Source organism: Nannospalax galili, unplaced genomic scaffold, assembly GCF_000622305.1.
Source record: "Nannospalax galili isolate Female #2095 unplaced genomic scaffold, S.galili_v1.0 scaffold356, whole genome shotgun sequence".
NCBI classification, from domain to species: domain Eukaryota; kingdom Metazoa; phylum Chordata; class Mammalia; order Rodentia; family Spalacidae; genus Nannospalax; species Nannospalax galili.
The window spans coordinates 2,400,462-2,416,234 of NW_008338126.1; the positions used below are offsets into that span (position 1 = coordinate 2,400,462).

At 49.3% G+C, this 15,773-nt stretch overlaps 1 protein-coding gene across 3 annotated transcripts in view; it reads right to left on the minus strand.

Moving 5' to 3' along the window:
- The window catches only part of Acot11 (acyl-CoA thioesterase 11), a 64,130-nt gene that overhangs the window by 31,363 nt on the left and 16,994 nt on the right, over positions 1 to 15,773 (minus strand). The window contains exon 1 of one of the 3 annotated variants that reach the window (XM_029563474.1): positions 12,902 to 12,993. The exons of the other annotated variants lie outside the window; for them this stretch is intronic. The gene's annotated coding sequence lies outside the window, so the exon portion shown is untranslated. Of the gene's footprint in view, positions 1 to 12,901; positions 12,994 to 15,773 lie in introns of those variants that run through there. 3 annotated transcript variants of the gene reach the window in all.

A 15,773-nucleotide genomic window follows, 5' to 3' on the forward strand; every position in this document is an offset into this window, starting at 1 on the left:
GCGCAGATCCCAGCATCCATATGACCAACTAGGCATCCTACAAACTCCTGTAACCCCAGCTCTGAGGGAGGTGGAGACCGGAGAATCAATGGAGCTTGCTGGCTGCCAGCCTAGCCTAGAAAATGCAAGTTCCATGTTCAGAGAGAGGCCCTGCCTCAAAGAAATAGTTAGGAACTTATAGAGGATAACCCCCAGTGCCCTCTTCTGGCCTCTGTATGCATACACAGCTTCGCACAACTTACATACACACACACACACACACAGAGAGAGAGAGAGAGAGAGAGAGAGAGGCACAAACACACACATGTTCACACAAATACAAACATATACAAATAAATACTTTTTAAATATGGTAGGCATACACGTGCAGTCATGTGTCTCTACCTCAGCCTTGAAAAGAAATTCTGAGACACTCTCCAAAAGAAATGAACAGTATGCACATTATCTGGAGACACTCCAGTCACAAAGGATGAAGACTAGGATGCCATTCATAGGATGTCCTTGGAGCAAATTCGTAGAAAGTACAGTGGGTCACTAGGAGCTGAGTTACTATTTAATGGAGCAGGGAGGCAGTTTTGGTTTAGGAAGATGAAAATGTTCTGGAGATGGTTAATGATGATGGTGGCCCGATATAAGTACAGGTAATGCCACTGAACTGCACACTTAAAAACATTTAAAGAAGCTGGATGCTATGGTGCACACCTTTGATCATAGCATTCAGTAGGCAGAGGCAGGCAGTCTCTGTGAATTCAAGGCCAGCCTGGTCTATATAAGGAGTTCCAGGCCAGCCATGGCTACATAGTGAGCCCTTATCTTTAAAAAATAAGAGCTTAAAGTAGTAAATCTTAAAATGTAAGGGGCTGGAGAGATGGCTCAGTAGTTAAGAGCACTGGCTGTTCTTACAGAGTACCCAGATTTGATTCCTTTCACCTAAATGGCGGCTAACAGTTGTCTGTAACTCCAGTTCCAGGGGAATCCGATGCCTTCTTCTGACCTCCACAGGCACTGCACAATGCTGGTGCACTTACACACATGCAGGCAATACAATCATACACATAAAATAAAAATAAATGAATAAAAATATAAATGAAGGGGCTAGAGAGACAGCTCAGTGGTTAAAACACTGGCTGTTCTGCCAGAGGCCCCGAGTTTGGTTCCCAGCATCCACATGGCAGCTGACGACTGTCCATAACTCCAATTCCAGGGGGTCTGATGCCTTCTTTTGACCTCCATGGGCTTTGCATGCATGGGTGCACTTACATACATGTACATAAAACACTCATACATATAAAATATAAATAAACCAAAAATTTTCTTTAAAAGTAAGATCAGGAAAGAAAGAAGGAGGATGGAGGGGAGATAAGGAAGACTGATCGATCCACCACCTATGCAGCCATCCCTGGGTCAGCAGAGCTCAGGATTTGTTCCCAGTACAGTATCTCAAGCAGCAGGTCCAATGTCATTCCCACAGGCCCATGGGTCCTTCTCAGGCTCCCTCCTTCTTGAGATGACCTCAGAAGGTGAACTTCAGTGGGTGCTAATCTTCAGCACTCAGATCTATTGACTATGAAGCTCTAGATAGTCATTGTCAGCCATCTGAGGCAGTTAGAGAACCAGCAGACAGTTCTAGAACTCATACATGAAAGGTAAGGTTTCAAGGTGGTGTTTTAAACTTGGAGCATTCCTGTCTTGCTCTCTAGGCAGAAGGAGGGCCTGGAAGTTCTTCAGATAGGGAGACCTCCTGTCCCATCTGTCTTTCTGGCTGCATCCCTAGTCAGACGGTAAGCTGAAGAGCTAGGCACACCTGCACATGTGAGAAAAAACAGGGCAGGGCCAGGCACTGGGTTCCAGTTCTCACGGCCAATGATAACTGTGTGGGGTGGTGACAGGAACAGCTTGTACACAGCTCTTAAGTGCTGCACATTCTCCTCAGGACTTCAAATGTATTAATCTAATTTCATTTAAACAACAAACCTGTGAGACTGGTGCATTACTAAACTCCTGTCACGGGAAACTGAGGCTTAGGTCAGTGGTAAAGCCCAACTGCAGTCCCAGAAGTCTGCCTGTGATCTGAGCTCCTGCCCAACACATACGCTGCTCCAGGGCCTCTTGGGACAAGAAGAGGGTGAGGCCCTGGGGCTTGGAAACAGCAGCAGTAAGTATGAAGGTGACCAGATGTGAGCCGTCAGCTCTGGGATGGGGGCATAGTTGGCTCTTGGGCCATAGCCTGTATATCCTAGATAATACCTTCCACCAGGGTCCCACAGCTAACCTGACAAATTCAGAAGATAGCAAGGTAACTTGTTCAAAGTCTATGATTCCTAGAGTTGAGCCAGGCCTATGTGACCCAGAATTGCCGTGAGTCCCAGAGACACAGCTTCTTCCCAAGAGCCTCAGGGTACCAGGCATAGTGCTGGGCCTCAAGAAGTGAGAAGAGGAAGGAGTCCTAGGAACTCTCAGCCTAGTTGGGGGTTCAAGATGACAGCTGCCCCTTTTTCAGGCTCTCAAAGGCAGTCTAAAAGTTGCTACAGTCAAAACAGCTGGGTCTATCACCATGGAAATTACTGCCAAAGGCACCTCCAGTCTAGCTGTGCACTTGGGGGCCTACATGGATGTGCTGCCATTGCTGGTGACTGACTTTCTAGGGGTGGGAGCAGGTAGAGAAAAGCAGGTAGGCACTATTTTCCCACACTCTTCCCAAACCACTTTTTTTCTAATTTTATTTATTTATTTACTTTTTATGTGTATGCATGTATTGCCTGCATGTAGGTAAGAGCACCCGTGTGGTGCAATGACCCCAGAGGTCAGAAGAGGCTGTCAGATCCCCTGGGGCTGGAGTTATGGACAGTTATTAGCTGCCATGTGGGTGCTGGGATTCGAACCCAGGTCTTCTGAAAAACAGTCAGTTTTCTTAACCGCTGAGCCATCTCTCCCGCCCCACCAAACCACTCTTACAGTCAGGACCTCTGAGAAGAACATTCTAGAAAGGAGCCCTGGAACAGCTGAGGAAATCAGTCTTGCAGGAGGCAAGATGCAGAGGGTTGGCAGGCAAAACAAAGGGAATACATGGTGGGGCTTCCTGGTGGCGGGCACACACAGTGAAGTCCCCACATGGCGCTCTGAATCACCATATCCTTGACTTTGTGAGATGCTGAACAGGAAGGCAGAAGTCAGGAATCATGGCCCCCATTGTGCAAAAGAGGAAGTCGAGGATGGCAGGGCCTGGGCTAATAGTCAGCACACTGAGCCTCTCCCTGCTTCTCCTCTTCATCCCCAAGAACCATCCACCTCCTCTGCTAGGTTGTGGCCTTCCCTTTGGACTCCATGAGTCTGGAAACAGGACCCATGATTCCACAGCTCTTTTATTCATTGGTTCATTCATTCATTCATTCATTCATTCATTCATTCATTCATTTGTTCATGCATTCAGCAAGCATTTCCTCTTCACTGGGTTCTGGGCCAAACACCAAGGATACACAACAAATTAGACCCAAAAGAGCTGGGAGCACCGTAGGGCCTCATCAGAGCAACAGGCAGAGACAGACTGGAGTACAAATCCAAGCCTGTCCCCCAGGCACTATGTGATTCAGAGAAAGCCCTCTTCCTCCCTGTGCCACATCTATCCCTCACCATGCCCTAAGGTGCCCCAACCCTAGTTTCAAGGCTCTGGGGTCTAGCCTGAAGTCTGGCCTGCCCAACAGAGATTTCCAGGAGGCAGCTATGGAGCCCCATCACCCTGTGAGACAGAAATACCATGCTCGAATGAGCAAAGCTGAACCCCTGCCTGAAGCAAGCTGATGACTTCAGTGCCGCTATCCCCCAACTCCCTGCAAAGGAGGAGTTGCAGGGCCCCGGACCAGTACACATGCAGTGGGACCAGAGCTTCCAGTAGCTACCACATACATCTCCCAGACTCCATTCCCTTCTTGGCTTCCAAAGAGGTCTGCCCACTCCCAGCAGGCCAAGATGGGCAAGCTGGCAGCAGGAGGCAGGGATATGTACAGCCAGGGAAGGTTTAGCCAATGGGGACTCCAGAGCACAGCCACTCCTCCCAGAACAGAGGCGTGAGATGAAGTCCGGGCCAGGCAGACAGGGCCAAGACAGCTGACAGGGAGGGCGGGCATGTGGAGGTCAGAGACAGGCCTTCCCAGACTGCAGCTGTGCCAGGCACTGGCCCCACGCCACCCACCCCAAACCTGGCCAGATTTGAGTCCTAGCCTAGACTCCAGCTGACCATATCATGGGCTTGGGGTCCCTCTTCCTGGCCAAAGTCACATCAGGCCTATTGGGTCAGAGCTGGAAAGATCACCTTGCCCAAACCCTCCACAATGGGGGACAAGACATAGAGGGAATGGTTACCCACTGTCACACAGAGGGAGAAGTAAGAGAAACCCTCACAGCCAGGACTACTGCTTGGCAACCTAGAAATAGCTTCCTCTCCATTTCCTCCATCCTCTAAGCAGCCAACTCCTTGGGAGCCCCACTTCTTAAATGCTCAGTCCACTCACTGCTCAGCAATACACACACACACACACACACACACACACACACACACAGGCACACGTGCACACGTGCACACTGCTGGCTCTATATATTTGCATAGTCTGGGCCTCCACACTCCACGAGCTGGATCTTTCTGAAAACAAAGCCCACTGACAGGCAACCACAGTTACTTACTATACCCTGCCTTTCAGAGAGACCTGGTCAGGTCCTCATCACACCCCTACCAGGGACCTTCACACTTCCCTCTGCCCTTTCTTTTTTTATTATTTATTATTTTTATGCATATGTATGTACTGCCTGCATGTAGGTAAGTGTACCTGTGTCATGCAATGCCCGCGAGAACAGAAGAGGCTGTTGGATCCCCTGGAACTGGAGTTGTGAACAGTTGTTAGCTGCCGTGTGGGTCCTGGGATTTGAACCCAGGTCTTCTGCAAGAACAGTTCTTAACTGCTGAGCCATCTCTCCAGACCCCCTCTGCCCTTTCTAAAGAACAGACCTCACCAGGTACCTCCCCTGCTCCAGACTCTCTGATGGCGTCCCACTGCTGACAGGATCAAGGCCCAGCCACTGCAGCTTCTGTCACTAGACCCAACAGCTGCTCTTACAGCTTCAGACTACATGGGATCCTGACAGCACCACCCTACTCCCACTCTGCTCCTCTGCCACATGAATGTAGCTTCCACCAGAGTCCTTCATCCATTCCTGCCTCTCCTCCTCCCCTTTCTCCCATTGTCTCTGTTATAGCTGTGCCATCCCAAGAGGACAGGGACAGGTATCCAAACTGGGCACAGAGCAAGTGCCTGATAACCACTATTGGAAGAAAGAAGAGAAAAGACTAATGATGGGGCAGCCCTTGGACTGAAACCTGAAGGTAAAGCTGCAGGGACAGATGAAGCAGGAACAGGAGTGGTCCAGCAAAGAGAAGCAAGGAGGAAAAAGCGGGGCCTGTCTGCAGGGTAGAGACAGAGGAGACAGGTGGTGGTGGATGCCAAGCCAGGGAGTCCCTAGGAATCCCAGAAGACCCTGAAGAGGAGGTGGTCTACAGTGGTTACTGAGGGAAGGGACCACAGAGCCTATGGGCCCCACCAAGAGCAGCAGGCCCAGGATGAGGGAGACCCAGTACCCTGGGGGGAGAGGTAGGATTGGGAACCTCTGAAATCAGTCATCATAAAACAGGCCTTGGGGGTCACCTGGTTTGGATTCAAGCTCAGTTCCATAACAAACCTACGCCTCAGGCAAACCTCCATGAGCTTCCGTTTCCTCACCCTTAGAAATGGGATCTCGTACCTACCTCCTAGGGTTGTCGTAGAGATGAAAGGAGATTCGGCATATAATGCTCCTGGCACACATCCACCCACAGCAAACATTTATTGAGAACTTGTTAGCACTATGAAAACTGAGCCAGGCTTTTTCAGAAACAAGCCAGAGAGATGCAAACACAGCAAAAACTGTCTTTTCTACCGTGAACTCAGAAGAGCCACTTGCGGCTGTTGATTATCATCAGTCTCTGGGAGAGGTTCTGGGAGATTTCAATCTATGGGCCACTGGACTGCAGGCCAGGCTTCAATCCCAGACAAAGATTACAAAGCTGGAGTTCCTCCCTCCCCTCCTGATCCTGTTTCTCCCAAGGCCTCATGGGATCCTAGAAGGGCATCCCACAAGGAGGCAAGAAGAGGGGCCTTTGGCCTACCCTGGGAGTACCCCATGAAAGGCCTCATTGTCTCAAGGCTGCTGTGCTGTGCAGTGTGATGGAACTGCCTAAACTGAACACTGTTCCCACAAAGGAGGCCAGTGCAGTCAGGTTGGCCTCCAGATACTGGATTCATTAGCAAGGCAGGGACAGCTGTCAACATTCCAACGTTCCCTTCTCCTCCCACCTTCTTGACCACACACATACACACAGGGACCACACAGGACACACACACACACACACACACACACACCAGGAGCAAAACAGGACACACACACACACATACACACCCCAAGAGCAAAACTGCAAACAAACCAAGAGGCCAAACAGGGAGGCAAGATAAAGGGAGGAAACACAGACTCTACCACAGAGAACACACACACACACACACACACACACACACTCCAAGAGCAAAACTGCAAACAAACCAAGAGGCCAAATAGGGAGGCAAGATAAAAGGAGGAAACACAGACTCTACCACAGAGAACACACACACACACACACACACACACACACTCCAAGAGCAAAACTGCAAACAAACCAAGAGGCCAAACAGGGAGGCAAGATAAAAGGAGGAAACACAGACTCTACCACAGAGAACTGCATTTTGTTTTAAGGCTCCTAGTAGGCCAGGCAGAAAAGGTACTGTGAGTTCCAAACTCAGATAAAAGGGGCTAGAAGGAAGAAGCCCAGTGAACCGTCCCTCGGGCTGCCTATGGTCGGCTTCATCTTCATCCAGCACCCAAGCAAGCATACAAATGTTACTTCTAGCTACATCTGGCACTGTGAACTTTCTTCAATTTTGGGGAGTTAGAAGGTTAGAGAACTGTACCAGTGCTTTTTGATTAAGCACCTCCTCTATACCAGCCTAAGTTTCAGGACCTGTTAGGTATTTCCATATCCTTCTATCTACCCTGCAAGGCACTTGCTATTCTACCCATTTTACTGATGAACACAGCAAGGCAGGGAAAGCATACATGGCTTCTGAGCCACTACAAGTGCTTTAGTCATCCCAGGTCTACCAGCAAAGGACCATGGTACCTTCCATAGCACTTCTGAGAAATTCTTCTCATCTGAGACTCAGAGAAGAAAAACTGATCCCAAGTTACACAGCCAGTCAGTGACGGAACAGAGTCCAGGGTCCTTGGTCCCAGGCCAAAGGCCATGGGCTGATGTGAGCTGATCAAGGCTGCTAGATGGGTGGACAGTGAGCTTGCCCTGCTTCTGAGCCCACACTGAGCTCTCAGGGGTAGGGAGGGGATGGGAAGGCCTAGGTCTGACTGATGCAGAAAGGAAGGGAAGGGAAGAAAGGCTGAGCTAGGGATGAGCCTCCCACCATTCCCACTGGGAGTCCAGCCTCAGGGGCTGTCTGCAGCCCTGCTGCCTGGCCTCCTGGAGCTGGATGTGCAGGCACTCTCAGCACATCATCCCCATGAGATCCCAACAGGTCTTTCACATCTCAGTTTCTGCATCTGCCAAATGCCTGAGTCTTCCATGAGTCCACTAGGACAGCTAAACTCAAAATCACAGGAAGGAGGTAGGCACAGTGGTACACACCTGTGATCCCTGCACTCTAGAGGCTGCTCTGGCAGGATGGTAAGAGGCCAGCCTGGGACATACAGAGAGATGCTGTTTCAGAAGACAAAAACATAGACCCACTGAAGGGGGAAGAAGCCAGAGTGGTCTGTATCCCAATTCCCTACTGGCAATTTAGGTAGTCTCTTCAGAGGATGGTGTAATTAGAATAAGAGGTAGGAATTGGCTAGGCAGTTATGGTAAAAAGACCCCAAAGAAAAGTAGCCAGTTTCTTGGCTAAAAGTCAAAATGTCCTTGGGTCTGTTAGCAACATACTCTGTTCCAAAGGCCAAAAATGTCAAAAGTATTTGGGTGCATTTATCTAATCCTTAAAAGATTTTAGGGTTACCTCTTCAGAGGGGGGGACTGTTAGAGAACCCAAAAGCCCCATAAAAATAAATAAATCAATCAAAGAAGAAGAAAGAGTACATGAAGTTATCAGAAAAAAGTGATGGGGAGATATGGGAGGAGTTGGAGGGGAGGGAGTGGGCTTGGATTTGATCAAGACACCTTATATGCATGTCTGAATTTCTCGATAAATTATTTAAATTTTTTAAAAAAGACAAAACAAAGGGTTGGAGAGATAGCTCAGTGGTTAAGAACACTGGCTGCTTTTGCAGAGGACCCAGGTTCTGGTCCCAGCTCATGCATGGCAATTAACAACTGTTCATAACTCCAGTGCCAGGAGATCTGACTCCCTCTTCTGGTTTCCATGGGCACTGCATGCATACAGGCAAAAAACTCATATACCTAAAAAAAATAATAATAAAATCCTAAAAAAACAAAAGCTGGGCATGGTGGCACATGCCTTTAATCCCAGCACTCAGAAGCAGAGGCAGACAGATCTCTGTGAGTTCGAAGTCAGCCTGTTCTCCATAGTGAATCCAGACCAGCTGTGGCTACATGGAGCCCCTGTCTCAAAAAGACCAAAAACAAACAAAAAACACCAGGTGTGGTGGCATGCACCTTTAATCCCAGCCCCTCAGGAGGCAGAGGCAGATGACTCTCTGGGAGACTGAGACCAGCCTGGTCCACATAGTGACTTTAAGGTGGGCTGCCCTGTCAAAAATAAAAAAAAGCAAAGCCTGGCATGGTGGCACACGCCTTACACACAAGCGTGCATAACACTCATAAACATAAAATAAATAAATAAATAAATAAATAATTTTTTAAAATAAAAAGATACATGCCGTAACATGGAAGAAAGTTTTAAAATATATAGTCAGGCACTAAAGCTCATGTAGCATATAACGCCATTTATATGAACTACTCCATGCAGATAAACCCATAGAGATGAAAGATGACTGGTTGTCCCTGGGGCTCTGGGGGTTGTCGACTGAGAATGCTTAATGAGCGAAGGATTTTACTTGGGAGTGATGGAAATGTTTTGGAACTAAATGGATGGAGGGTATAACTCTGAGAATGTCCCCATGAACTGTACACTTTAAAGTGCTTGATTTGGGGTGTTTGTTTTGGAGGTTTTTTTCTTTCATTTATTTATTTAGAGACAGAGGCCAGCGAGATGGCTCAGCGGATAAAGGCACTTGCCATGCAAGCCTGAGGATCAGTCCATGTAAAAAGCAGGATGCTGTGGCGTGCATCTGTAAGCCCAGGACTCCTCCTACAGTGAGATGGGAAGCAGAAACAAGAGTCGCACAGAAGTCCATGGGTCAGCTAGCCTTGAGTATTCAGTGTAGCGAAAACAGTAAGAGAAACTGTACCTCAAAGACACGACAGGAGAGAACCAACTTCCGAAAGTTGTCCTCTGACCTCCTCACAAATGCCATGGTACATATGCACCTGCATTCTTGTATACACACACACACACACACACACACACACATAATTATTATTATTATTAATAAAAATAGTTTAAAAAAACATGATCTTGCCATGTAGCCCAGGATAGCCTTAAACTAGTAATCCTAGAGGGCTGGAGAGATGGCTCAGTAGTTAAGAGCACTTACTGCTCTTGCAGAGGACCCAGGTTCAATACCCAACACTCACATGGAGGCTAAAAACCATCCCAAATTCCAGTTCGAGGGGATCTGATAGCCTCTTTTGGTCTCCACAGGCATTGTGTCACACTGGTGCACTTATACACAAGCAAGCAAAATACTCAAACACATAAAATTGAAATTTAAAAAAAAAAACAGTTGGGTGTGGTGGCGCACACCTCTAGTTCCAGCACTTGATAGGCAGAGGCAAGCAGATCTTTGTAAGTTCAAGGCCAGCTTGGTCAACATAGTGAGTTCCAGGCCAGCTGGGGCTACAGGGGGACCCTGTCTCAAAAAAACAAAGAAAAATTTAAATTTAAATTTAAATATGGCTCTGGATCAGTGAGATGGCTCAGCAGAACAAGGCTCTCACAGCATAAGCCTAACAACCTGTGTTCAATCCCTGGGACCCACATGGTAGAAGGAGAGAACTGACTCCCAGAGGTTGTCCCAGGCATCCACGTGCACGCTGCAGCATACACACCCAAACACATACACACAAATTAATTAAAATAAAACAATGTTACTGTCAACCCCATCTAAAAAAAAAAGACACAAAGCTGCTGTGAACAGGGTCTAGGGAGATGGCTCAGTTAGCAAAGTGTTTGCCATGAGGACATAGTTTGCTCCCCAGCACCCATGTAAAAGAAAACCCAGCGTGACAATCACCTGTACTCCCAGAGCTAGAGAGGTGGAGACAGATGGCTTCCTGATGCTTGCTGATCATTAAAGCCAAATCAGCAAGCGTCTGGTTCAGCCAGAGGCCCTGTCTCAGAAAATATGGTAGAGGGGAAAAGAGAAAGACACCCGACATCTACCTCTGGCCTCCACATCCACCTGCATATGGATATATAGACACACAGGAACAGGTGCACATGCATACACACACAGCTGGTAAGAGCAGAAAGCAGATCATGTCAACACAATACCTGGCACACGCTGGGTGCCCAAGAACAGTCATTAGCTCTCTGGCCTCACTTTCCTCATCTGTCAAATGACCTTTGACCAGATTGTCTTCAAGTCTTTCCAACACGAAAGGCTTGGTCTACAGGAAGAATTTCTTGCCAAGGCCTCCGAGGTTCACACGTGTCACCTCAGTACTGCTCTCCACCATGACACCATTTGATGATGGGAATATTAGAGAGCAAAGGCCCTTGGAGCAGGAACCCTCTCTTCTACTTCTGGTACCCCAGGAAGTAAGTGTGGCTTGCTGTGTATCAAATGCAAGCATTTGTTCAGTGGCGCCCCAACTCCCACTAATGTCAACCCCAAGCAAGCAGGAAGAATGCAGATCATGAGACCCTGCTGCCACTCCTGCTCCCTCACCCCATTCTAGAACAGAATGGAACATCACCTGCCTCCCTCCACTTCCAAGGGTAAAAATAACCTCATTTGCAACCTGATGCCTGCCCTCAGCTGGTCATCAGAACTGCCCAGGCCCACCAAGGAGCTGGCAGAGGGCCAGGGCAAGCAGGGGGACATTGTCCAAATGCAGTCCCACGCACATCTCATCTGACCCATGGGCAAATATTGGGGGCGTGTTCACTGGCAAAACATACTGGGACCTCAACCCAGAGAGGTCCCAAGTCCTGCCCAAGGAACCCAGGTCTGAAAGCCAGGACTTGAATCCAGGCCTCTTGCCCCTGTCAACCTGCAGTCTTTGTCTTGGCACCATCCTGCTGAGAAGGGTTTGAAGGTTAATTATATCCGCTGGATTTATGGATAGGGAAACTGAGGCACAGGAAGCTTTCTTTCTCAGGTCTTAAATGAATATCCTTCATCAACCCCAAAGTTAAATATGCAGTAACATATCTGAAACCTATAGAAGAAATTTCCCTCTGCTGTAACCTACCTGCCTAATGTCCCCAGTGATGCATTAGGTAAATGCACTGATTTAGGGCTTCCTTCTGCATGGACACTTCCTTGGGGAGAAAAGATAACGTCTGTCCCCACCTCCATCCAAGGTGATGTCTGAAACTCCAGATACCTGGCTCACAATGAAGACTGTGCACAATGAGGGGCCTGTGTGGAGGAAGCTGGAAAGCATGGAGGAGTTGACTGGACAGGCTCATTTTTCCTAGACCATCACTGAGCCCACAGCCTGTCTCTACTTTGAGAAATGTGGAGAAGGGAGGCAGTGTGGGCAGGAGGTTCTGGAGGTGATAGATGGCATTTGGGTCCAATCCAGCCTAATCCTCCTTGAGGGGCCTTGGCACCTCACTTCCTTTCTGTCCACTTAGTTATCTTTACTTTTAACTGCCAGTGAGCAACCCCATGGGCCAATTTCCTCACCTGTAAAATGGGACTTCTAAGGTCTTTCTTGACAGGCTGCCCTGAGGTACAAATGAGGGAACAAAGCCAAATCAATCATGGTGGCTCTGATCTCCATTTGCACAAGCTCCTTCCATGAGGTGGGGTCATCTTAGCCTGGAAGAAAGTAGAACAGGCCACCCTCTGAGAGTCAGGGTCCAGATGGGAGATGCAGGGGCCATGGAACCAGAACTCAGCTTTCCCCTGGCGAGCATCCCCACTCCAACTTCTCTGTATTTCTTGGGTGTTGTGCCTGCAATACACCCAAAACTAACGAGCGTGGGATGTGAGCAAGTTTGTCAGCCTCTCTGAGCTCAGCTCCTCAATACATAAAATTAAACAGGTGAGAAGGGTAACACTCTCCCTCCTTTAAGGACTTTATATGTGCCAGGCACCTCCCTCTCCCTCTCTCTGTCATTTTGCTGTTTGTTTGTTTGTTGTTTGTTTGTTTGTTTTTGAGATAGGTCTCTCTCTGTAGCCCAGGCTGACAAACTTATTAAGTAGCTCAGGCTGGTATTAAACTAGCAAGTGGTTCTCACGTGCTAGAATTACAAGCTTGCCACCATGCAGCTGTTTTTTTCATCTCACACAGCACTAATAGTTGGATGATGCCATTCCCATTGTACAGATGGGGAAGAGAGGCTCAGGAAGGATAAGAAACCTGCAGATGCATACAGAAAATCACACATGGGTCCACACTGGTGTAGCTCAAAGGCCAAAGCTGCTTGACCGCTTTGCTATACTGCCTCTCGTCTGGCAAGCAGGATACTGACAGTGTCTCTGGGCATTTGATACCACCACAGGCATGCCAGGCCAGCATCCACACCTACATCTGAGTTTCCCGAATTCTCTCCATGTACCCTCATGTCCTCTGCTGGGACAGTGATTGCGTCAGGATCTGGATCAAAACGCTTTCTGGAGCAGTATCTACTGGGTCACCACCAGTGAAAACTGTCAATCTTCAGCTCTTGGAACAGGAGGATACTTCATGTCAGTTGCAGTGAAGAAACTTCAAGCTCTCTGTGGGCTGAAAACTGTCAATCTTCAGCTCTTGGAACAGGAGGATACTTCATGTCAGTTAGACAGACCTTCTCAAGTACAGCAATTCCACCTCCTACACCCCTCCAGCAGCCGTCCAGTATGAGCCTGCTTGCCCCAGAGACAGCCGAGCAAATCTGTCTGTCTGAGTCTCCCACCCTCTTCAAGCCCCATGCCTCCCTGCAGGCCTCTTCCCTCAGACTGTGAGGCACCACCCACACCTATTATCAGCAGACCCAGAAAGAGATCCTGATGGTTTTGAGCACAGGCATTCTAACCTCAAATGCAAACTTACCCCACCATATGCCCCAGGAGCCACTCTAACCTAACCCAGCCCAGAACCCCATTGACATTCAGTAGTTCCTCCACACAAAGAGCCCTGGCACTGAAGTAGGCCATTCAGGGGGCTGTGAAGGAAAGACCTAGCTTCTCCCCACCCTCCCCACCACTTGGACAAGGATGCAGGCTGCCCATGCCTCCGGGTTACCATGGCAACAGGCAGGCAGGCAATGGGCCCAGGCCCTACCATCCTGCAAGCCTCCTCATTTACCTTGGAGCTGGGCACAACAGCTATGGATGCCACATCTCCTCTCCCTCCAGGAGAGGAAAAGAAAGGAGAAGGGGGAGAAGGGAGAGCGTTTACCAAGGGGGGACAGAGAGACAGAACAGAAAGGGAGTAAAGTCAGGAGAAAGAGAAAAAGGTTGTGGAGAAGCAAAACAGGTAGAAAAGTGCATGGGGGGGGAGAGAGAGAGAGAGAGAGAGAGAGAGAGAGAGAGAGAGAGAGAAGCAAGAGCAGAGGGAAATTGGAAACGCAGGAAAGGGGCCCCTCCTAATCCCCACACAGACACACAGAGCTGGGGCATGCTGGGGCAGGGGAAGCAGGGGGGAGGGTGTCAGGGGAGGTGAGGCCCTACAGCCCCTACCCTCAGCCCTGCTGAGGTTTGGTGCCTTGGCCTCCCCCAGCAGTGAGGCCTCTTCTAACCCACAAGAGCACTGCCCACCCACCAAAGGCATCCCCCTCAAGCCCTCCTAATCCCCACACAGACACACAGAGCTGGGGCATGCTGGGGCAGGGGAAGCAGGGGGGAGGGTGTCAGGGGAGGTGAGGCCCTACAGCCCCTACCCTCAGCCCTGCTGAGGTTTGGTGCCTTGGCCTCCCCCAGCAGTGAGGCCTCTTCTAACCCACAAGAGCACTGCCCACCCACCAAAGGCATCCCCCTCAAGCTCTCCTGCCCCTTGGCCCTGACCTTTCCTTCACCCATCCTCCTCTTTCTTAGCCCAGCTTAATTCTCCTCTGTGTTCATTCCCAAGCAAAGCAGGGATCAGGATTTATCAGCTGAATGCCTCCCATCACTCAGCATAGCAGGGAGTGGGACAGGCCTCAGGAGAGGCTAAGCTGGTAACTCTGAGGGCAGGAGACAGCAGAGCAGGACCCAGCAGCCCCTGGCAGAGCTGGAGCAGAGCAGGCACAGACAGCTCTTCAGAGGGTCACGGCACTGCACACCCCAGGTGCATCCCTCAGTCTCTCGCTCAGGGAGGTTAATGTCCTGAAAAATGGCCTTAACTTGTCGGAGTTCCCAACACCTCACATTCCCCACACTGTGGGAGAAATCTGAGCCACAGGAAAGGCCTGCTGAAGAAAAAATGAGAAGGGTGGAGGGGAAAAAGAAAATCACAGGCTTGTTGGCAAGAGGGCTGTGGCAAGGCCCAGAGACTTCTGCTGCCCTGGATGTCACCTTCTTCTGACTCCCTGGATATCCCTGAGACATTACTTATGCCACTCCAAACATCCCCTTCCATATCTATAAAATCACAGAGAGGAGTCAAAGTGCTTAGATCAGGACCCAACCCACAGGAAGTGCCCCAAACTGTAGCTCTTTGCATTGCTAAAAAGCCAAGGCATTGAGGAAAGACAGAGGCAACCATTCCACAGGTCCCAGGAGTAAGAGACATCTGCTAAGACTGGCCAGGTGGACTTTGCAGAGCAGTAGAGGTCAGCTGGGACCTGTCAGCCCATCTGTGACAGTGACATTAACTTTTCCCCCCCTGAACTGCTAGTTGAACATAAAGTCTGTCTACACTAGGGCTTTATTTTAACTAAGAATCACATTTGAACAAGACAGAGTCTGTGACCCTTTGCAGGCCTCTCATGGATGTCCAGATGTCCTTACACAGTCAAACTACAGTGGATAAGTGCTGGAACTTCATACCACCCAGCCCTAGGAAGGCTCCAGACCCTCAGGAAAGAAACAGAGTCTTGGAATCAAAGTTTGTGATTACTAGAAAGCAGCTGGGGGTCACAGGGAACAAGGCAGGTCAGGCACAGGGAGGCTCCCCCCACCCCCCAGGGCAGGAATAGACCTATCTTGAGTATTTTAGGATTTGTGCAGGCTCTGAACCTTCCAAGTCTTCAGTGAACACCTGGAAATTGAGCTGGAGGGATTTCCTACGGCACCCTGTGAGCCCTGTGAGCGCCTGTTCCATTCAGCACTGGATCAAAGCTGGAATGAAGACCAACCTGGTCATCTACCTCTACCTGCAAGGTTGAGCAGACAAAAACCAAGCAGAGAACCTGGAAAAGGCTTGCTTCATCTGCCTGCATTTCAGCATTTCTATCACTGAATCTTTGTTTTAAATTGGTTGTGTGCAGTGCTGGCTC